Raw genomic sequence first — 23,147 nt, 5'->3', positions numbered from 1 at the left:
GCCAATTCCCTCTCCCCACAGTCAAAGTTAAATGACTGATGAGTCCTGAAAGTGACCACTGAACATCCAGCACTTCTGTGGTTTTCTGAAAGTTGGGGGTCACCACAGCAACAACTTAAACTATGTCTGAATCCCAAAACTCACTGTGCCAACCCTCCTTGTAGAATGTAGGCCCTTTATGTCCTCTGAAGTCCACACTAGCTGAGCAACTGCCAGGTTTTGTGTGAGAGAAATTTTGTGTGTGGGTGAGAGGGGGACCAAAGGCAAGTTAAGGCAGCTTTTCAGGGTCATTCTCTGATGCTGCATGAAGGTCTTATGTCTCACATCTGTTTCTGACCGGCACAGGGGTACCAAATATCAACAAGCTACTACATTAGTGTAGCTCTATGCCACATGGAAAGTGCAAGGTTTTGTGGCAAAATTTTTAGTGGCATTAAAGTTGTCCCATTTCAATTTCCTCTGCTCCCAAATCTACTCTTCCCTACACACTCAGCAACCTCATAAATCAAAAAGACCTGTCATTCTCTTCCTGCCTGCAGGAATAGCCTTCCCATTCTTCCCAGAAAGGTAAGACTCCATCTATCTGGGCTTCCAGCAGATAAGTTCCTACCCTTTAGGTAGTCAGCATTCTGGGTTTTCCCTGCCATTAAGATTGGGTGAAGACTCTCCCCTAATCCCCAGTAGAAAAAGTCCAGTCCAGTGACTGGCACACCTGTGGCATATGAATCCAGACAATTCTCTGCCCTGAAATCATCAACTCCATTGAGCCTCTCCAAACATGGGAGTTACCCAGTCATTTCCCACAGACACCAAGTTGAACTTTCTCTTTACTAATTTTAACAACTCTACTCCCAAACTGACCTCAAAATTAATCACCTCATCAGACTCACAACTTAACTTCAGCTATACTGCAAATTAGATAACAAGCACACATGTCACAAGAACAGAATGCTTGATAAAGAAATTCTCCAAGCTTTGGGAATATATTTAATACACAATGGCAAATTTTTTGAGGTTCCATAACTTTAACCTTTGTTTTTCCTTCACTCCATTACCAAATATACAACCCTACACCTCACACATTTACTGATACTCTCGCTGACCAATTTATCAGTGGGTCTGCACTTGATAACATAAAAAGCATAAATAGTTAGAAAAGGGCATCAATTCTTTACAGAGGCAATTTTTAGATACTGCTTTCAAGACCTGTAACAAAAAGAAAGATGAGGTCAAACAGGAAAAAGAAACTCATCTTAAACTAAACCCCAATTCTGAGCCTCAGCCATCCATAGGCCTAAAAAAGTCACTGCTGTTCTTGTCCCCACAGTCCTTCTAATACACCCCCTGAACCCTCTTTCTGATGTGGGTGGACTGTACCTTGGGCAAAATCTTGCTATATCTCAAGACCCCCATGAAGCCACATCCCCATTGCTGGCAATGGGGATGCTGGAAAGCAGAGTGTTCCTGAGGAAAAACAACCCTTCCTCAGTGCAGCCTAATTTCCAAGTCCCATAATACATCTGGGGAGCTCCACATTATAGGGATTGTGAAGAGCAAAGCACCAGATTAATATTACACTTCTGAAGAGATTTTAAGTGTAGAATTATCTGGCAAATGTTCTCCCTTACTTCAAATAATTATCAAAAGTGTAATTGGTATCTTAAATTCTGAGTGAGGTCTCAGCCTCAAGTCATATGAAAAGGAACAATATTAAAATCCCCTACCCTCAGCTTACACAGCACCTGCATCCTCAAAAGTAATGGGAGATGTTTCTTAATTGTCTGCACCCAAACCTGGCCAGCCTGATTACCAACCAAGGACAAAAAGGTTGAAAGCCCTAGGCATCAATTTCTCTAGCCAGACCATGCTGAAGCTTGCATTGGAATGTAGACAGCAGAGGCCGGCAGGCTCAGCCAGAGATTGATCTGAGACTGAAGGAGCAAAACCGTCAGTTTCACTTCTCTCTGGTTTCTCTCTTTCACTCTTTCTCTCCCTCTTTCTTCATTGCTCATTCTCTCCTGCTGCTTTACTAAAATAATTGATGGCCATGCCATTTTTTTCTCTATGGTTCTTGTTAATTTCTATATACTCACACACACACACACACACACACATACATACACATATATTGATTTTAATCTGGCACACGTAGGTTAATGTATTTTTTTAATCAGAACTGTTTTATCCAAGTATAAAGTTGTTATTTTTACACTCTGCTTTGTTCAGAGGCCAATTTGCAAAAGTTATTTCTAAATCTGATAAATTTTAAAAACAATGAGGCCTTTGTTTGTACAGGTTCAGGGCAGTCAAGGAACAGAAGAGTGAGCAAAGTCCTCAGGACAATAAAAATCTTCTGTTGGAATGGCTTAGGAACACTCTGCAACCTCTCTGCCCTTGAGGGCTGGAGGCATTATCTTATTAGAATAACATTTGGTACTAGTGGTCTCTGAGTAGCAAGCAACTTATATGATCTGCACATACAGAAAGTTAACTGAACTTATGTAACCTAAAGTAACTGTATACAACCCTGGAATATTCTTCATATAATCAAACTGAATTAACATTTTTACCTCCTATTGTTTTCCATGCAACCCTGGATGAATGCCTTTCCTTATTTTGTCAAGTACTTCATGCTCCTTCTTCTATAATCTCCATTCCACTTTCCAATGGGATTATTGTCTATACTGATGGAGGAAAACTTTATGGTGTGATGTCTATATTCACTGATAAAAATTGACTGATTATTACACATTGTCTCAATCTTCTTCTCAGTTAGCAGCATTAACTGCAATTATTTTGGCACTTTGTATATTTCCCAGCACCTTAAACATCATTGCAGACTCTCAGTATATAGCCAAACTGATGCCACATATTTCCTCTGTAATGTTGTCACCTCATTTGGATTCCTGTTTATCATGCCTTCATCTCTTTTATAGGGTCATATGGCCTCAATATTTCTTGCTCACATATATAGTCACACTAAAATTCCTGGACTGCTCACTGAAGGAAATATTTGTGCCGATACTAATATAAAATCACTTTATCCTCTTTTAAGATGCAATGGAGAACTGGGGATATAGCTCAGTTGGTAGAGTGTTTGCCTCACAAGCATAAGGCCCTAGGTTCAATCCCCAGTACTGCAAAAAAAAAAAAAAAAAAAAAAAAAAGATGCAATGGAATCATCACACAATTTTTTTCATCAAAATGCTCACTCTTTTTTGAATTTATTTTTATTGCAAACAAATGGGATACATGTTGTTTCTGTTTGTACATAGAGTAACAGCATACCATTTGTGTAATCATACATTTACATAGGGTAATGGTGTTTAATTCATTCTGTTATTTTCCTTTCCCCCACCCCTCTTTTCCCTCTATACAGTTCCTCCTTCCTCCATTCTTGCCCCCACCCCCCATTATGTGTCATCATCACCTAATCTGCGAGATATTCGTCCTTTGGTATTTTGAGATTGGTTTATCTCACTTAGCATGATTCTCTAATTGCATCCATTTTCCTGCAAATGACATAATTTTATTATTGTTTATAGCTGAGTAATATTCTATTGTGTATGTATACCAAAATTTCTTTTTTTTTGACTCTTTTTTTATTGTAAACAAATGGGATACATGTTGTTTCTCTGCACATGGCATAAAGGCATACCATTTGTGTAATCATAAATTTACATAGAGTAATGTTGTTTGATACATTCTGTTATTTTTTAACTTCCCCCACCCCTCCCACCCCTCTTTTCCCTCTATACAGTCCTTCCTTCCTCCATTCTTGCCCCCCTCCCTAACCCTAACTCTAACCCTAACACTAAACCTCCCCCCAAAAAATTTCTTTATCCATTCATCAGTTGAAGGACATCTAGGTTGGTTCCACAAGCTGGCTATTGTGAATTGAGCAGCTATGAACATTGAAGTGACTGTATCTCTGTAGAATGCTGATCTTACATCCTTTGAGTACAGTCCAAGGAGTGGGATAGCTGGGTCAAATGGTGGGTTCATTCCAAGTTTTCTAAGGAATCTCCACTCTGATTTCCAGAGTGGCTGCACTAATTTGCATCCCCACCAGCAAAAAATACTCACTCTTTAATAAAGATCTTTTCTATTTCCTCTCAACAGGCCTGTTTTCTCATTAATAATTGCTCTCCTTGGACCTTCTTTCCTTCCTCTACTCAGGAAAACATGAACCCTCAAGGTTTACATTCTAATGCCCTTTGGAAGATGGATATAACTCATCTTCCTCCCTTAAACACCTAGTCTTTGTTCCATGTTATCATAGATATATCCTCAGGTCTTATATGGGCCAGTGTCCATTATTCAGAAAGAGTCTCAGCCTGTATCTCTCACCTGTTCCTTTGCATTCCCAGTGTGGATAAACTTAATCATTTAAAAACTGATAGTGCCCCTGCTTATATGTCTAGTGCCTTTGCTCAGTTCTGTAATCAATGGCATATAATTCTAACCCATGGAATTCTCCAAAATCTTACTGGACAGGCTTTACTTGAACATGTATATCACGCATTTAAAATGTGCATTAAAAAAGTGGGGACCAGACTTTCACTTATTAATAATGCTTTCAATATTGCCTTGTTCACAATAAATGACTTTCATATATAATATGAAGGTAATACTCATTGTCAGTCCTCTGCCTTGGACAGACAATTTACCCCTAAGTTACCACTATGAAAGATTTATATAAAATATTGAGTTCCACCAGATCTGATATGGCAGGATCCTGTAAATTTCAGTACAAGGTGATATCCTATTTTTACTCATACAGGTTCTGTCTGGATTCCTGCCAGGTATGTGAGACCCATTTATCATCATGAGTTGTCATCAAGGACTTCAAAATTTGATTCCCAAATTCCATTTGATCCTAGATGAAGAGAACCCTGAATCAAAGAATGAACCTCTGACATGAACAAGAGGCTCAAGAGACCCTTGATCTTTGAATCATCTAATGGCTTGGGGGGATAATTGCTAACAGGTAATTTCATTACATTTCTGTAAAATTTTTGCAAAATTCCACAACTATGCTGGTTACTATTGTGCTGTATCCTTGTTGGAGGTGACCCGGTACAAAAATCTGTTCCATCTTTGGTTTCCTGCACTCATTGTAATATTTGGGTCTGCTCAGTGGAAATTGTTAATTCTTCTGAAAATTTGTATTCATCAAAATATTCTTGATAATAGGAATGCTATTGATTATTTGCTGTTGCTATATAATAAGGGGTGCCATGAATTTAATATGTAATGTTTTAATTTAACTGATAACAGTAATCCCATTCAAAAGAAACTGGATCATTTAAAGACACTACAAAGAAGGTGCAATGAGATGATGGAGGCTGGGATTTATTAGATTGGATAACCTCATGGTTACTAAATTTTATATGAATAAAACAGCTTTTCATTGGAGGATGTTTATTGATACTTGCCTTATTGTGTTGTGCTTGTTTTTGGCAATATCTGCCTTGCTTTCTCCCTCTACCTTCCTTGCACAAAGTACAAGTCATGTCTATTTAAAAGACCATACAAAACAAAAAAGGGGAGTTGTAGAGGTTCAGGTCAGTCAGAGTAGAGAGGAGCCTAAGTCCTTCAAGTGAGCAAACTCCTCAGGACAATTAGGGATTTTTGTTTGAATAGCTTAGAAACACTCTGCAACTCCTCTGTCCTTGAGACCTGGAGATTCCTGGCCAGAGGGGCAAGCAGGGTTAAGGATAGTGTGGTCCACCTACTAGGATCTATGCACAGGGAGCAGCAACAGCTGGATACCAAGCTGGCATTCATCTACTCTGAGGGAAATGGGAAGAAGCCACACAGATGTCTTTGAATTTGTAATTGCAGGGTGATGGATAAATTTGGCTGTTGACTTGGGGTAGAACAGAATGGAAATTTGAGCAGTTCAAGAGCTGACAGGCTGTGGTTTTGCCAGCTGACACACAGCAGTGTTTCTTATGGCTAGTGAGTATAGAGCATTGCAGTGGATGCAGGTACATGTAGGAAGTGAATTACAGTAGAAGAAAAAGGAGCCAAATAGAAAAGACAGAGCCCTCCCACATTAGGCTCAGTGGAGTAAAGGTCCCTGCTGAATATGAGCTGAATTTCCTAGGCTGTTGACAGACTTCTACCTGTATAAGGAATATAAATTGTACCCTCCAACTGAACAGCACCATGTCCCTTGCCTTGGTGTGCTCCAAACCTGCTTATTATAACACTGAAAGCCCTGCTGTGCATGGGGCTCAGGCTGTGGGAATTATCTCTCTGAGCTCTGGCACCACTGACACACTTGCTTCCAGATCTTGCTGTTCCGATCCTCATTTCTCACAACATTGTCTTACTTCAGTCTTCATTGTGAATGGGGAGGCAAAATGACCTGCACAGGAAGCAGAACAGGATCCCCTGGGACTAGTTTCCTCTATGCCCACAACCTAACCCCATGCCTGGGACCCAGGTACCAAGTGCATTCATTTGACTTCAGGGGTTACAGTGCCCTTAAATCAGTCATTCATTACAACTAGCAACTTCTTCAGGTTAATTACCAGAAAATATACTGCCTGTCATACTCCACAGAATTCCCTATGTCTTGTAAGTCTCTCTTTCCACATTGTTACAAATGTTTAATTACAAAGAATAAAAACCCAGTCCCTGCAAAGATGTGATGGAACAACAGCAGAATCCAGAATTTCTAGGTGGTCTTTGGCAGAATGGATGGAGCAGCACATGAGCAGAGGAAACCTACAAGAGCTGTTCCCAGGGTCCATTTCTTGTGACATTACAGAATCTGTAAATATATTTCATAAGAGTCTGTGTAAGGGAGGATTAGGTATCAATTTAAGTGTTGTTAATGTTAGTTATACATTCACCGAGTTGTCAGAATAGCTGTCCTGAGACCAAGTTGGGATACAGAACAATTAGTCTCTACCCATCTGACCACCACACATAATTTGACTTCATTTTCAATTTCTGGCTTTACAAAATAAAGACAACTTGTTCCATGTGAGTAGAGTATTTGGAGATATTTGATAAAAGATTTACCTGTTATTTATGAACATTCTATTATGTTAAGTCACATCTTTTCTTACCACAGAGATTTCCTAAAGTATGCAAATTTCACAATAACTGTTTTAGTTTCAAATGTTTAAAGAAGAAATGAGTATTGCAAGTCAGTGATACTAACCCTTAGACCATTAAAAATATTCTTTATTCCACCAATTAATTTGTGACCTATAAATATATTGTGTGCTACCATTGGAAAAATGATTTCTTTTTATACACTAAAATACAATATCAGGGATGTGGGGTGTATGCATTGCAAAATGATAGTTCAGGCAGACACAGTGGTACATGTGTGCAGTCTCAGGGACTTGGAGGCTAAGGCAAGATAATCTCAAATTTGAGGTCATTTTTGACAACTTATTGAGACTATATCTTAAAATGAAAATGGCAAGGTGTATTGCTCAGTGATAGAGAACCCCGGAATTCAATCTCCACATGCATAAACATGGTACAAATTTAAAAGTCCACCATCTGGTAACTTATTATGAAGAAACACATATTCAGATGGAATAGTCTTTCCATCTTTCCACCAGTCCATCTATGCATCTGTTTTTTTAAGAATTCATTAGATTTTTCCTGAGAGTTGTATTTGAATTTCACACTTTTCTTCCTGGTTTCTCCTAATTGACAATGAATTCAGTGAAATGAATTCACTGAATTCTTGCCTTCCATCACTGCTCCTCTAAAAATGAGAATCATATGTTCCCCTGTGATCAGAGTTGATGTGGGCTTGTGTAGTGACCAAATAGTGGCACTGATCCTTATCCTATCATCTATCCCTGGATTTTTTTCTGCCTAAGTCATGATCTGCCCATTTCAGTTTCCTGAAACCTGCAGTTGCCACACAGTGACATTATTTTGCCAATCAAGGAACCTCACCCTTGATCTTCTATAAGTATGTCCATGCCAATGCACAGGAGAAATTGTGTACTTAATATACAGGTTTTCACATCATATTCCCTGAAATAAAAAAAATACGTCCTGGCAGAAATAAAGAAACCAGGTTGGTTCATCCTTGTGAATCCTCAACTTTTTCATGAATTATTGTTATTGTACTGTACATCACAATTATTGTATTGTACATCACTGGGATGAAAGTATACATATCTCTAGAAATAGGAAGTGTTCATACTGAGATTGGAGGCATTGATTTCATGAGGAGGACACTCCTGAGAAAAGGCAGTTGGAATATCATACCAGTTGATTTTTGGATCACCTTGAACAACTCATTTTCTCTCCCTGAGTCTTCCCTATATATTCTATGCATGGATTTTTTTTTTTTTATTTTATTGTAAACAAATGGGATACATGTTGTCTCTCTCTTTGTACATGGCGCAAAGGCATACCATTTGTGTAATCATAAATCCACATACAATAATGTTGTTTGATTCATTCTGTTATTTTTTCCCCTTCCCCCCACCCCTCCCATCCCTCTTTACCCTCTATACAGTACTTTCTTTCTATGCATGGATTAATCATAATTTTGAGAACCTATTCAGTGACAGGGGTCCCAAATATTAACTTGTATTGAACACATGTAGTATTATAGTCCCTGTGGTAAAGACAAAGTCATTGATGAAAAGCAAATCAAATTTAGAATCCTTCAAATTTTAAGACTCAAGGTTAGTATTCTAGACAATAAAATAAAATACCTAATTGAGTATTGTGATATCTAATAATTTTCTCTTTATTGAATAGCCTTCAAAGTGATATGCAGGTAAGTTAATTTTCACCCTTTTCCATTGTCATCTGAGTCCATTCCTGTGAGTTAACCACCCTTATTCATCTAGTTAATATACTTCAGACATTTTCCTCCATTCATACCCATATATGCATATTTAGATTGCATCATGCATGAGGAAAGTCACATTTTATGTGGATGAGCATTTTGAACACAGAATCTAAAATGTTACACACAGAACTTGACTGAATATAAACATTTTAAACAGCTTCATTGTGGCATAATTCAATTATTCTAAAGTGCCCTTTGGATGAGTCCCTAGTATTTGGAATAATCAAGAGCAACAGTCCAAAGTCTGTGACCTGTTCTCATTAATTCCTAGGTTGGCCACATTCCACTGTCCCTCAGAGGTGACCACTAGGCTGAGAGTCAGAGGGTGGGGCCTGAATCCCTGTCCAATAGAGGCACGGGGTGAGAACTGTCCAATACGCATGCAGCCAGCGAGGAGGGCGGGCTTCTGAAACCTTGCCCTGGTCTTGGTCTCGGAGCCGCCATTTTCCAGATCTACTTCTGGCTTTTCCTCCTGTGTTCAGGAGCCCCAGGTTTCTGTGCAACACAGGGAAGGAGAGACTCCAAGGGAGAACGCGGGGCAGAGTGAAGAGCAGGAAATGGTGAATGTGCTTCAGGCAGCTGTAGACGGAGTGAAGCCCAAACCCCTGGGACTGGCGGTGGTGGGAGCTGAAATGGCCCTGGGGCCACTCCTGGTCCTCTCAGTCTGCCGCCATCATCTTCCTCTGTGGGGCTCAGCCCTCAGTCCCCACGTCTACACGTAGTGCATCTGGTAGCTGGGCCTGTGCATCTTGTCACATGAGTGCATCATGTCTTCAGCCTCTGCCTGAGGCCCCATGAGGATAACAGGGTGCTGGCAGCCCAGCGTCTCCTGGGTTGGGAGCAGAACACGTGAAGGGTTATTAGAGGAGGATGAGGGTGTCTCTGTGCTGGCAGCCCAGCATATCAGCAGGCTGTGTGTTGAAGACTGAGAGGATGGTGAAAGGAGGACCCCGATTCCATGGTGTTCCTGCATAAAAGGAGCTGTGGCCTCTAGAGGCCTCATTTCCTCCTTCCTGCTGAGCTAGCTGAATATTCAGGAAGCAGCCTATCAAATCCAGAACCCTGGGCTCCATCCAAGCTATTCGGTGGTCTATGAGTAAATTACTAAGTTTTGTTTTTTGATTGGTTCTTTTGAGTTGCACATGGCAATTCATTTTGGTATAGTTATACAAGCATGGAATATATCTCTAATTAGGTCCCATTTCTTGTAGATGTTCATGATTGTGAAATACACTATGGTGTATTCTTGAGTATATACAGGAAAATTTTAATATTTTCCTATATTCAACTACAGTTCACATTTCCAATTCCAATTTTCCCTCTCAACATTATCAATTTTTTTCCAGGCAAGTTTCAATTTGATGAAATATTTTATTGCTTCTTCTAATACTGAATGAACATGATGAAGTTTTTGTTTCATGTTTATGAACAATTTATGTGAGAGGGAAGCAAAAAGGTATCACTTGAACATTTGAACAAACTGTGTGTGCCTCTTGTCCCTCTGTCTTCCAAGGCACAGGCACATTATGACAATATTTTGTGATGAGGTTCACCATTGAAGAATTGACTGTGTGATGTGTCCTTATCTCAACCTCTCATATCTTCCTTGTTTTGTGCTTCAGAACTGACCCATATAAGATGCCCTCATCTGCTGTGTCTATAACTTCATGGAGTATGTAGTGAATATCAGTCTCTGAGACTTGTCCTCTTGGAAAGAAGTTTGAATTGATGATGGAGTATCTCAAGAGAATAGCTGGATGCCTTAGAGCCTGGAGGAATCTCTCAACATTTAATGACTCTAAATATACTTTCAGTGGTCCAGGAGGCTGAGGCAGGAGGATCACAATTCAAAGTCAGCTGCAGCAACTTATCCAGTCACTTAGCAACTCAGCAAGACCCTGTCTCCAAATAAAACAGAAAAATGTGATGGGCATATGACTCAGTGTTCAAATGCCCCTGGGTTTATTCCTCTGCAGCAAGAAAAATAATTCTTTTAAAAGACCATTTTGTTTTTTAAATTGTTGCTACCATGAATAGTGCTGCAATGAAAATGGAGTTCAGCTATTTGTCAGAATTATTCCAACTCTTTTAGATGTTTTCTTCCACATTTAATGGCAGATATTTTCTCTGTGGTCCAATATACATGATTCTGTTGACACATTTATTATTTTGCCAAAAGGGACCTGAAACAATATGCTTATGCAATGTGTTCCTAGAGGAGGAATGGTCAGCAGCATTGTATGGTGTTATATTTCCCATGTCATCCTCCCTCTACTCTGGGCATAGGTCTTTTATTTTTGTGCTAGAGTTTGAGCCCAGGGCCTTGCACATTGTCTACGCACACTTTCAGTGAATTATGCCTCAAGCACAAACATGTACCTTTAGATTTGGTTGTATCATGCCTCCACATTTAATGTTACTCTCAATGTCATTGGACTTATATAGACCCTTCTATTTCTATTTAAAATACAACTAGTTTTTATATACCTATGGATTTCTTTGTTTCAAGATTGCTTGGTCTTCATTATTGCAAATTTATACTTTAATAATACACATTGGTATCAGGAAAGGATAATGAGTTTTTTTTTTTCTCTTAGAATTCAAATTTTCTTGGATAAGCTTATTGCAGGATCTGCCATCTCTGGTTTTATGGTGCCCAGACCCTGTGCAGTTTGAGGGTTGTAACATGTTGTGGTACTACTATGATCTGTGTGAGGGTAGATGATGTATACTCAAGTTTTCATGGGTACATCAACACAAAAGGAAGAGAAGCATTTATGCATGTAAATCAAGGAGTGGTAGTAGTAACCAGAAGATAGAATGATTCTTCCCTGAGTCTCTGATGGCAGTGTGGGTCTGCTAACCCTTTGACATTGGTCTACGGCAGTGAAAACATACATTTGTATAAAATAATAAGGTTTTGTTACTTTAAGCTCTGATATTTTTGGTGTTTTCTTTCAGCAAAAATAAGAATACAGGATTTTCTGCACCTCCAAATTGAATCATGTTAATGTGGTAAATGTCAAAGATAAGCCGTAGTTGTCCAGATTGTGCAAACATTTGGTCATAATGATGGGCAAGTGACTCCTTATTGTCAGAAATAACAACACCTTGGCCAGGCAAATTTTTCAGTGTGAACTCGTAATGAATTTTGATCCTAAACTACAACTTTCTCATAATGTCATCCATCACTGGGCATCTCTGTATCTCCACAGTTTGTGTAGAGTGACTAAAATGGTCATGAGGCAAGACTTCAGATGGACATGTGTTTCCTGTGTGGGAGGATGTTTTCCTCAGTTCTTTCTTTCTCCCCAGCTGCCACCTGTTCTCTGAGTCTTTCACAATATAAGAAGGGTCACAAATCAAAGATACTCTTTCCTCACTGTAGCTGCTCATGGGTGTAATAAATTCTCACATTTTGATTTCCATCACCACATTTCCAATTTTCCCTTTCTAGTTCACAGGATTATCAACTACCTTTCCCATGCAATACTGAATCAGACACAGCATATTCCCATTATTCTCCAAGTAATGAATAACATTTTAAAGCATATTTATATTCAGGTGATTAAAATTTCACATGAGAGTTTATCACATAATATTTGCCTGGCTCTGCTGGCAAAAGATTTTGTACTTCTCTTCCTTCAATCTTCTGTAGGCACAGTCTATGAGTGTATTTGGAAACTGTTCTTATTTGAACTGGTCTGTCCCCCAAATAATATGTGTTGTTAGCCTTGTCACCAGTGTGGTAAGTCTCAGAAATGGGGCTTTTAGGCTGGTATAGAATCAAAAAGGTTCTGCATCTTCAGTGGATGAGTGTGTCAGTATCTGCCTGTCATCCTGGGAGCTGGAAACTACTTAGAGGAAATGGTCACTGGCAGGTGCACTGCACAGTTTATCTTCTTTCCAACCTCTTCCTGCCTCTCTCTGCTTCCTAGATTCCATGAGCTCAGCAGATTTTCTCCATGTCTTTCTTCCATGATGTTTATGCCTTGCAGACAGCCTAGCATGGACTGAATTCTTTGAAATTATAATTCAAAATGAATAAAGCCTTTTTAAAATTATTCTCATCAGGCATTTTGGTCACATAGATGAAAAAGTTAACTAATACTGAAAGAATACAAAGTAATGTCCTCATCCCACCATCATTTGTTTGCAAGCAATAAATATCACAGCTGCAAGGGCATTAACTTGATGCCCACGGAGGTGAATTCTCTTGGCTTTTGTACAGCCTTACTGGTGTCTGGTCATCTCTTCTTAGATGACAGAGGAAAGGGGAGATGATTATCAGGAGAGTAGCTGGTTGTCTATGGCTTAGAAGGATTTCCTTTATCCTTTTAGTCTACATAAGCAACCTTTTGGGAAATGAATATAGAAATATTTTTCTTCACTACCTCTTTTTTATGCAGATTTTTGGCGGTCTATAAGTTTGACACTGGTATTGAAGGGGAAAATACAGAATTTATTTTTCCCTCTGATATGTGAAAGAAGGGAAATTAAAACAAAGCCTAAGGAAAACTCATACATGTTCCTGTGTTCCAGAATAAACAATGCCCATCAGTAAGTAAAAGTAGGTATTGGAGAATACCACAGGTGACACAATGTGTGGACTTGAAGAGTAGGTCTAATAATTAGCACTGTTCTTTCTTGGATTGTAACCTTGAAAAGATTTGTTTATTTCAAGTTCCATTTTTAATAATTGTAAAATGCATTCTCTTAGTAGATACACTAGAAAATGTATCCAAATAAGAAGAATAGAATTGCATCAGAAAAATTATTGACCTTACTTTACATTAATCAAAATGTTCGTTCACCATTTTCTTTTCCCTGAATGCTGATAGTAAGTCTATCACATCCTTTCCATTTTGGGAGGTGATTTTAATTGAAATTTCAAAGCCCAACCTTGGAAAATCTATCAGAAAAATAAATAGAAATAAAAATTCTCCTCCATTATGACTGCATAAAAATCAGTACATTTCCTCAAGTTTGTGTGGCAGATAAGTTATTGAATTACAGCTTTACCACATCAGATTTTCTATCCTAAGGAATTGGTGACTGTCAATCATATATCCCATTCTTTGGATATTGCAGTTTAATGGTAAATCATTGGTATATTTTGCAAGTATGGTGTCCCCCAAAAGATCGCTTATGAGAAAATGCAAGAGCATTCAGAGAAGAAGTAATGGGGTTGTGAGAGTCTTAATTCCATCAGGTATTTAATGCCCTTAATGGAATTAACTGTGGTAAATGAAGGGGTAGGTAGGCTGTGACTGGAGGAGACTGGAATTGTGGCATGACTTTGGGGTATGCATTTTTTTTTGACTGGCAAAAAAAATATATATTAACTTCTAATAAGAATGCATACATGTTAGGAAGAGCAGAAAGACTAATAGAGAAATTAAAATTTATCTTAAAGTCAACTTTAGTTAGAAAGACTTCTTCACAGATGAATAAGTGGTTAAATAAATAAATCCTAAATATATCACACCATGGGGCTATTGATTATTTCTTTCCTTTTTGGTCATAGAACATTTCAGGAAGCTTTGAATAACTCTTAATTCAAGGAGATCCAACAATGTCTATGCTAAAACATTAAGTGAATTGCTCTTAGAAAAATACTGGTTTGATGGTAAGGCAGATCTTAGTCTGTTTTGGACAAATTTGGTTATTTTGTAACTATACCTCCTCTCATCATGATCATTACTCAGAGGTCAAAACATTTTTTTCTTGAGAAAGAAAATACTAAAATTTTAAATGAGCAGCGGAATTAAGAGCATTAATCTCTAAAGTTTCACAAATGAAATCACTGTTTCTGATTTAACCTTCAGGGGTAAGAGAAAAACCTACATACATTCTCACTGTCCATAAGCACGAAGAAAAGTATCAGCACAAATGATAGTATAAGGAAATAAACTCATGGTTGTTTCATATTCCAAAACATAAAGACATTTTGATGTGACTCTTCTATAGCAAATTTTCATTTTTTCAGGAAATAGCAGATTAATAGAAGGATGAATTTCTAAAAATTCAGAAAACTAATTTGGATTTTGACAGTGAATACTATGGTGTGAAAAGGTAAATTTTCACCAAATTTTTTTCTGTGTTATTTTTAGCAAAGAAAGAGAGAACATTATTCCAAATAACATCAACTATTAGAACGTGAGTCCAGAATGCTCCTAAATTGTCAATCCACCCCACTTGATCTAATCCTATCTCTTTCTTTACGCATAAAAAATCTGGTTTTCCTTTCTGTTAACTGATTTTTTTTTTCTGTTAACTGAATTTTAATTTACTAGAAAACTCTGATTTAACATTGATCCTAATCCATTTTAAGTCAAAGAAAATGCTATAATGTTTAAAATTTAATTAGTGATGGAAATTAACTACTCAAGTGTTATGGTAGATTGTATTTCAAGTGCTGTGTAAAAATAAGGAAAAGTAAAAAAGAAAACCTAGACTCTAAATCCTACAAGGATTCCTTAACTATTTGATACAGTATCATCTTTTTTTGATTATTCATGACAGTAAATGAGCCAAAGCCATAAAACTTATTATTATTATTATTATTTAGAGTGGGACTTTAAGACTTCTTGGGCTTTCCAAATGCATTTGTACATACAAAAGGATTGTTAAACTTAGTATGAGTTAGTTATTAACAATGGATAGGGACCCTTGCTTATCACTCAGTTTTACAGAAGCATATTTTTATATTCTTCTTTCATAATCACAGTCTTTAAAGATAATAAGTATACTCAGAAAGCAGAGATTAATGTGAAATTTATAAAGATTCTATGACAGAAGAGAGCTTCACAATCCAGTTTTACTAGAAGACACTCCCTTTGCCCACGTTATTTGGTGTATCCCTGAAACATTTGAAAAATGCTTTTCTGTGAATTATTAGGGTGTAGAGAATGAGTACTTGTAGATACTTTACAACTTTCTCTAGTAGAGTTTGACATCTTTTTTCCCTTGACTGAACGGTTCAATCGGATTTTAAAAGAAGGTTGCCAATTTTCATCTCTTGAGCCTCTCTGAGGTTTAGGATGTTCTACATCAGTCTGCCTTTTGAAGTTCTTATCTTTGTAATTCTTCTGCCCACTGACAAGTTACCTGGAGGTGAGGATGTAGCACATAACTGGTACTCATCTGGGGATCCTTTTTGCCATTTTGGTTTTATTAGTTCTTTATCCACCTCTTTCTGTAGTTGTAATGCTAATAACTGGTCTTGTTCCTCTTTTTTATATCTCCAAAAAGTGAATGCTCCAAATCTATCAGTTTTGGGGTAAAGTTCATTTGTTCCCTCTTGATCTGAAGAAAATAATGGGAACGTTTTCTTCCATTTAAAAGAAAAGCATGGATTCCTGACTTCTTCAACTGAAGATTCCTGGCTTTTTCTTTTTGAAATACATTTACTCATCAGTTGGCTAGACTCTTCATTTTCTGTCTCAACTGGGTTGCCTCCAATTACTTGGGTTTTATCTGAGGAAGTACACCCATTCTCTGTCTTGCCACTAGACTTAATTATAGTTTCTTTAGAATAGGGAGCTTTGGTTTTAGGTCCTTCATAGTTTATGACACATAACTCTTGATCATGATCATTGGATTGTGTTTTGGCTTTTCCTTCAAGGCACTGTTCTGCATGATAGACATATAACCATGGCATAGGTGACTCTACTGAAGACTTTGCACCTTGTTCTTGATTTCAAGGCATATTTGAGGAGAAAGTGTTGGCATGTTTTCTTCAATTTCTTTGTCGTGCCATTTAGGGCTCTTCATATCACTACTGTGAATTTCTTCTGAATATCTCCAATGTTTCTTTGTTTGTTCTTATTTTTCTCTTGTGACTTGCTTGTAATTGGATCAGATTTTCTGGAATTCAAAGGCGAAGCCAAGGAACTTTCCTCATACAGATTATTAATATTAATGCTTAGTTTTCTTCCCAATTCTTCATCATTTTTTAGTTGTTCTTCCACTTCGTTTGCCTTTTCTCTGCCTGTTGTTTTTCCTATTCTTCCTCCTCTGCCAATAATCTCTGTATATATTTGTCACTGGTTTTGTTTTCTTCTTCCTCACCAGCTGGTGGCTCTGTGTCAACCTTGCTTACCTCTTCTTCATATTCTCTTCTTAGTTCCCCAGGTTTACTTAACAGATGAATGGGCTGATAATCATCAACGATTTCTTCCAATCCTTGCTCAGAGACTCTATGCTTGCATTCCTTTGGATAGTGTTTCTGAATTATTTCCCATAGTTCCATATTAGTAAGAGAATTTCTTCGGGTATGGTACCAAGTCCATGAAGAGACCCAGCAGTGACAGAAGGGACAGCACAACTTGCCTTTTTGATAATCGACTGGAAGCACAGATACAGAACATGTGGTTACAAGGAAGGGTAACAGGCTCAATTAGGATTTCCACACAGATCTGGCACATGCATTGTGACAGGAAAAGGATGGCATTATTGATCACAGCCATTTTAATATGCTACGGAGGCCTATTCAACATCAATACCAATTCCACATGCTCCTGGTGGCTCAGTGTTCTTAGGGGGCCTGGCCCAGTGTCCTAGGGTCCCGTGACTGATGGGCCCCTCAAAGCTCTTTGGTCAACCACAAACAAGGGGGTATGCATTTTTATCTGGAGAGTGGACACTCTGTTTTTGCTTCCTTATTGCAATGTGAGCTGTTTCCCTCTGCCACACTCTTCCACTGTGATGTTCAGGCTCAACTCAATCCCTGAGAAATGGAGGTGACAGAATGTGTGGACTTGAATAGTAGGTCTAACAATGACCACTGTATTTTCTTGGTTCATAAACTTCTGTAGATTGAGACCTCTGAAACCATCAGTCCTGAAATAAACTTTTCCTCCTCTACAATTTTTATGGTCAGGTCTTTAGTTACAGCAGCAAAATAACAGACTAAAATAATCATATATGTCGTACTACTTGGCAAATCTTAGAATTGCTCACATAAGATTCATTGTCTACTACGTAATTATTACTTTGGAGGTAGCAACAAAATTACATATATATTTTCTGAAAAATATAAGTGCTTTTGCTTTTGAATATTGTAAACACCCTACACATTTGTTTCCTCTGTACACGTAAACATTGAGCTTGGGCAGGCATGCTCATGCACACTCTATTCCCAGCTACTCAGGAGGTTAACACAGGAGAATTAAAAGTTTGACATTAGCCTTCACAATTTAGTGAGACCCAGTCTCAGAATAAAAAAAGACAAAAAAAATAAGGAATGCTATTGATGTAGCTCAGTCATAAATCAGTCAATTTTCCCTGGGTTCAATACCTACTACCAAAGAACATAAGCAAAACCCACTGAATTGGAATATTTTTACTCACATCACAGTGGATATTTTCTCAATAAAACTGTATCAATAAAATTATATACAGGAAAGACCTGAGCTCCATAACTTCCAGCTAAAACTACTCTTGAGCCTACAAAATGATTCTTTGAAGGTCCATGTGTTCTGATGCATGTAGAGGCAGAGTTTGAAGAGATAGATTTAAATTGTAGCTAATCACTCCTGAGAAAGAAGCTCAGAGAATGAGAAGAAAGCCGATGTAGCTGGTTTTCAGGTGTGTTTCAGGTTTGGGGCTGCATTTTCCTTCCGAAATGTTATGTATTTTAAATTTGCAAACTTCCTTCCCTACTGTTTATTTTGGTAACATGTCTTAAACTACTTTATTTTCTTTATGGAATAGTTAATTTGTAGCCCTTTATAATAGAAGCATCTCCTCAATGTGCATGCTTCAGTTTTATTCATGTGATGGATTCAGGACCTGCAGTGTTGAACAAATTTTCTTTTAGATATTTAAATGTGTTAGTACCATAGACTTGCATTTGCTATTGTTGAGTCATTAGATATTGCTAAGGAAGTAAACCATGATTTTTTTCTTAGATTCCATCTGGATGCTCCATCAACTTCAAGAATTAACAAAATGCACATTAAAAGAGGATTCCATTCATTGCCTATGGTAACATAAAATTTTGAAAGAGAATAATTAGGAGAGAATTACACTCCATTGCATTCTGGGAGCCTAAGTCTTTCTTTATGGGCCCCTTTTCATCCACGTGAATCTTGGCAAGTCCTATTTTTGTCCTCCCTGCTTAGAGGAGTCAGGATGGAACCACTTCATTTGGCAAATTATCCCAAATTCGGAGCCTTGAATCATGGTTCCTATCAGACCAGGCATGGGCTCTGAAGTCTCTGGAAATCCCCATCAATCCACTCCTCAGCTACTTTCTCAAAAGTCCCAACCGCCATCCTGCCACAACTGTCTAGTGTCACTAGAGGAAGATTTCCAAAGTTCTCAGCCAGCAAGATGCCCTGCAGCTCTGTGCATGTCCAAAGACTGAGCAGATGAACCAGCTCACCTCAGAAACAAGATGGGTCCTGTCTGTCATGCTGTCCTGAACAAAATTGGGCTGCCCTGTCCACCACTCTCCCAAACTGCCCACCATGTGCTTAATGGGGCTGTGTCAGTCCCATGTGGGAGACAGGTTAGGCATGTCCTTATCTTTGTGCTTCCACTCACTTAGGCATGATAAAGTTTGGATTGCTGTCCCTTGTGTGGGCTTTGCAGACTGTCATGGCCATAGGAGTTTATTGCTCTCCAGACTTGTCCTGCCACCTGGGCCTCTAGCTCCTCTGAACTTTCCAGCACTCTGTGCCATGCCCTCACTTGGTGCCAGTACCTCTTTCCCTCTGTCCATCTTCCTTGGAGTAGCCCGGTCCAAGTGTGACATGGAAAGATTTCCAACACTGCCACTGGTCATCCCTTCACTTCCTTTACTATGACAAGCATGATGTGTTCCAAACTAACCTAGAGAATTAGCCTGAGGGGACTGGGAGAAAAAGTTGACAGAGAGAGGAAGGAACAGATTCCAGGTGGAAACCCATGCTCTGAGAGTCCATCTTTCTTCAATTTTTGCATCAAAGTCTGTAGACATGACCCTTACATCTCCCATGGGGGCAAAATTCTTTGAGGCCAATTCAGTGATCTTTTCCTCAGTTGTACATGCTCAGAATGGATGACATTAATCTTGAATCTTTTGGAATCCCTTCCATTAAATCAGAGTTGCTTTCTCAGTGTTCATATTATAAAGATGTTTATTGTACTAAAGCAAATCATGAAATAAAGAGACCACTCTCTAGAATATTAAAGTGCCTATTCAACTACCTTTTAGCGCTTCTATAGTGTGGAGAACATGCACATATCAAACTTCCAGTACAACATTTATCATAAGAAGGTTGACATTATATTATACTCTACTTTTTATTTCATTTTGCTTCCTTGAGGCCACTTGTATCAAAACCATGATGCTGTTTTTTTATGTGCATTGACATTTTATATAAAATTCTTCCCAATAATGATAATAAATTTGTCTTAATTATTAAGTATCTCCTTAGAAAATTTTAAATATTATATGTAAACCACATTGTTTTATACAGAAATTGTTTTCTTTTTTTGAATTTCTCTTTTCTTGTAACTTGATTTGGAGAACAAAAACTCATGTTTGTTTATTCCACATTGGCTTTGTAACTAGAGGCTTGAAGGAAACCATAGCTCTGTATATTTTCATTTTATTTCCCCTCAAGTTCAAAGGCATACACATTCTAATCTCCTTACATTTTCAGTAAAAAAAAAAAAAACAGTTTAAAAAAGCCTATTTCTCAGTACATTAAAATTCAAAAATACAATTCATAGATAAGTGAAACATATCAAAGTTCATTGATAAGTGAAACATATTAAAGAAAATAAAAGTCTCACAAATTTTAACTCTTTTTATTCTGCTCTTCAATATTATATCTCAATAGTATCATACAAAAAGCATTAATCCCATGCTTAATTATAATTTTAAATAATCGTATATTTTTACTTTGATTTACATGAAAGGTTGTCTTGTTTTAGTGCATAAAATCTTGCTCTTTTCACATATGTACTAAAATGTAAAATTTAATCAATATGAATTTATTGCCTTTTTAATGTTTGCATTGCTCTTCTCAGTTATAATAACTGTCAATAACTGCTCTGAAAATTATTTTAATTTCAGATTTTATTTTGACATTTATGTTCCTTTTTATGAATTGTAGTCCATTTAGACTTGTAAAAAATCCCAGGAAGAGCATTAATTGGATGTTTGACAACATGTCCTCAAATATTATAAAAAAAAGAAAAGTATTATCACTGTCAAAAGATTATTTTGGGTGTATGCATTAAGATATGAGAAACTCTTGGAGTGATATATATTTGAAATGATCAAAAAGGATTCTTGTTGCTTTTTGGTATTGTAGCAGAATGCATAAACTACTTAAAATATTTGAATTCATATTCATGAATGAACTCTTCTTTAGTGTACGACCTCATTGTTATTCTTGGACCAGTGCTACTGGCGTCAATGGAGAGCTTGCTACATACTCAGAAACCCAGATCCTGTCCCAGGATTAGTGACTCCTTCTATGCATTAGCAACACATTCAATCCATGATTGTGCTCATTACAATTTGGGAAGTAATCATCTAACTCAGTGTAACTTTCTCATCTGAGAAATATACAAAATATGCAAATATATTCTTTTACTTTAATTTTACACTTTATTTCACAAAAGTGTAGGATATACACTTCTTTTGGACTTCTGTTTTCCTCTTTCCTCAGAGTTACATAATACTTTAGATAAGCAAGCTTGTAAAAAAAATACCCTATTGAATCATCTTTGTCAGAACCAGTTCTCTTACCTCTCATTGGGTTAAGTTAAAACCTCTGTGAATGACCATGTGGTCAAAGTGTCATTTAGACATTTATTCTTATTTCAGAAACCCTTGACATTCATGGATGTGGCCATTGATTTCTCTCAAGAGGAATGCAAATGCCTGGACCCAGCTCAACAGAAGTTATACAGAGATGTGATGTTGGAGAACTACAGAAACCTGGTCTTTCTGGGTGAGTGAGCTTCCCTTCAGAATCTTGATTCACTATCAGTATTGAATTTTCCTTTGTACAGTCTCTCTTGGTAGTTCCCACTGTGCATGAATGAATTTCAGATACTTACTTTCATGGAAATATATTGGGAAATTGTTGATATAGACAGGAAAATATTAATTATATTTCTTTTATGCTTAACCTCATTCTTTCTTGACATGATGTACACCCCTCACTTCAGATTTGTCAAAGAAATTCAACAGGATTATATATTTTGACCAACCCCTTAAAGTCCAATGTATTTCCTTATCTTTGATTCATTCCCTTTACTGTTGATAGTTGGAAATTTGCTCAGGATTCGAAGAGTGAAATATTTTTTATATATTCTAATAGGTGTGTCAAGAAACAATATTTGGAGAAATAATTTTCCAGAATCTGGCCTTACTCTAATAAACACAGTAGTAGGACAAAAACATCAGTAATTATAAGAGGATTCCCAACAGTCATTCCATTTTCCAGTAAACAATCATCACTGTCTCCAAGCCATTCCTTGTCACCTTTATGGACCAAAGGAAAGATCCATGGAATCTAAAGAGACAAGGGACACTAGATGTTTTAATGAGCTTTTTTCTTTCTTTTTTTCTTTTTGCTGCTGTGACCAAGAGATCTGACAAGATAATTCTAAGGAAGAAATGTTTACTTGTGGCTATGATTTCAAAGGTCCTTGACCATAAACAGCCAGAATCCTATTAGTCATGTTTTGTGTTTTGATTGGTGTTTAATAATAATCCATTTATATTTAGACAAATTACTAAAAATACTGAACTTATTACTGTTAATTTGTAAGTTGTTTTCCCTAGTTTTTATAATTGTTTTCCCTACTTTTTTTTGTAGGTACAATAAATCTGATTGATTTTTATTACACATCTTAGTTTAGAATCACTTTTACATTCCTAGACAAAGAGATGATACAAATAAATATCAATTGTAAAACTCAGAGCCCCAAGTATTGGCATATTCTTTGTCTAAAGGTAGCCAAAGAGAAGGTCATGATCCACAGTAACTCCAAGGAGCCATAAAGTCCACCGCCTCCTGCCTGCCCAGGATCACTCCTTTCATAAATAACCTCAAAAGCATTTCATTCAAGAAACAAGGGCAGGGAGAGAGGGGCCAGATTTATGAACAGTACAGGACAAAGCCCTGCATGACAGACAATTGCCAGGCCCACTATTCTCATCTAGTACCCTCTGAGCATTTTCAGTATGGCTTTTAGAGTTCGTTAATAGCCCCAGTTTTGTCCGCTGATGGTATTCGGATGGTCCAAGGTGTTACTCACAGTAAGCCTCGACTACAAGTGGGAA

The 23,147-nt window shown here is 37.5% G+C and overlaps 2 long non-coding RNA genes and 1 pseudogene across 4 annotated transcripts in view; 2 read left to right on the top strand and 1 right to left on the bottom strand.

Annotated features, from left to right (window-relative positions):
• Positions 1 to 4,979, top strand: part of LOC306650419 — a 134,828-nt gene extending 129,849 nt beyond the window's left edge. For both annotated transcript variants that reach the window (XR_013760920.1, XR_013760921.1), the window contains one exon: positions 4,884 to 4,979. This is a non-coding gene — a long non-coding RNA (uncharacterized lncRNA). The remainder of the gene's footprint in view (positions 1 to 4,883) is intronic.
• Positions 4,980 to 9,226: 4,247 nt separating this feature from the next.
• The window catches only part of LOC306650417, a 42,668-nt gene continuing 28,747 nt past the window's right edge, over positions 9,227 to 23,147 (top strand). The window contains exons 1-2 of the long non-coding RNA XR_013760917.1: positions 9,227 to 9,411; positions 21,681 to 21,807. This is a non-coding gene — a long non-coding RNA (uncharacterized lncRNA). The remainder of the gene's footprint in view (positions 9,412 to 21,680; positions 21,808 to 23,147) is intronic.
• On the bottom strand, positions 15,120 to 17,322 carry LOC306650408 (E3 ubiquitin-protein ligase RNF168-like; annotated as a pseudogene). The gene has a single exon. The product of its transcript is annotated as an E3 ubiquitin-protein ligase RNF168-like (transcript).

The sequence above is a fragment of the Sciurus vulgaris genome (genome assembly GCF_902686455.1).
Source record: "Sciurus vulgaris genome assembly, chromosome: 19".
Lineage (NCBI taxonomy): Eukaryota > Metazoa > Chordata > Mammalia > Rodentia > Sciuridae > Sciurus > Sciurus vulgaris.
Note: the sequence above shows the minus strand (reverse complement) of the source record. Positions and strands in the feature narration are given on the sequence as shown.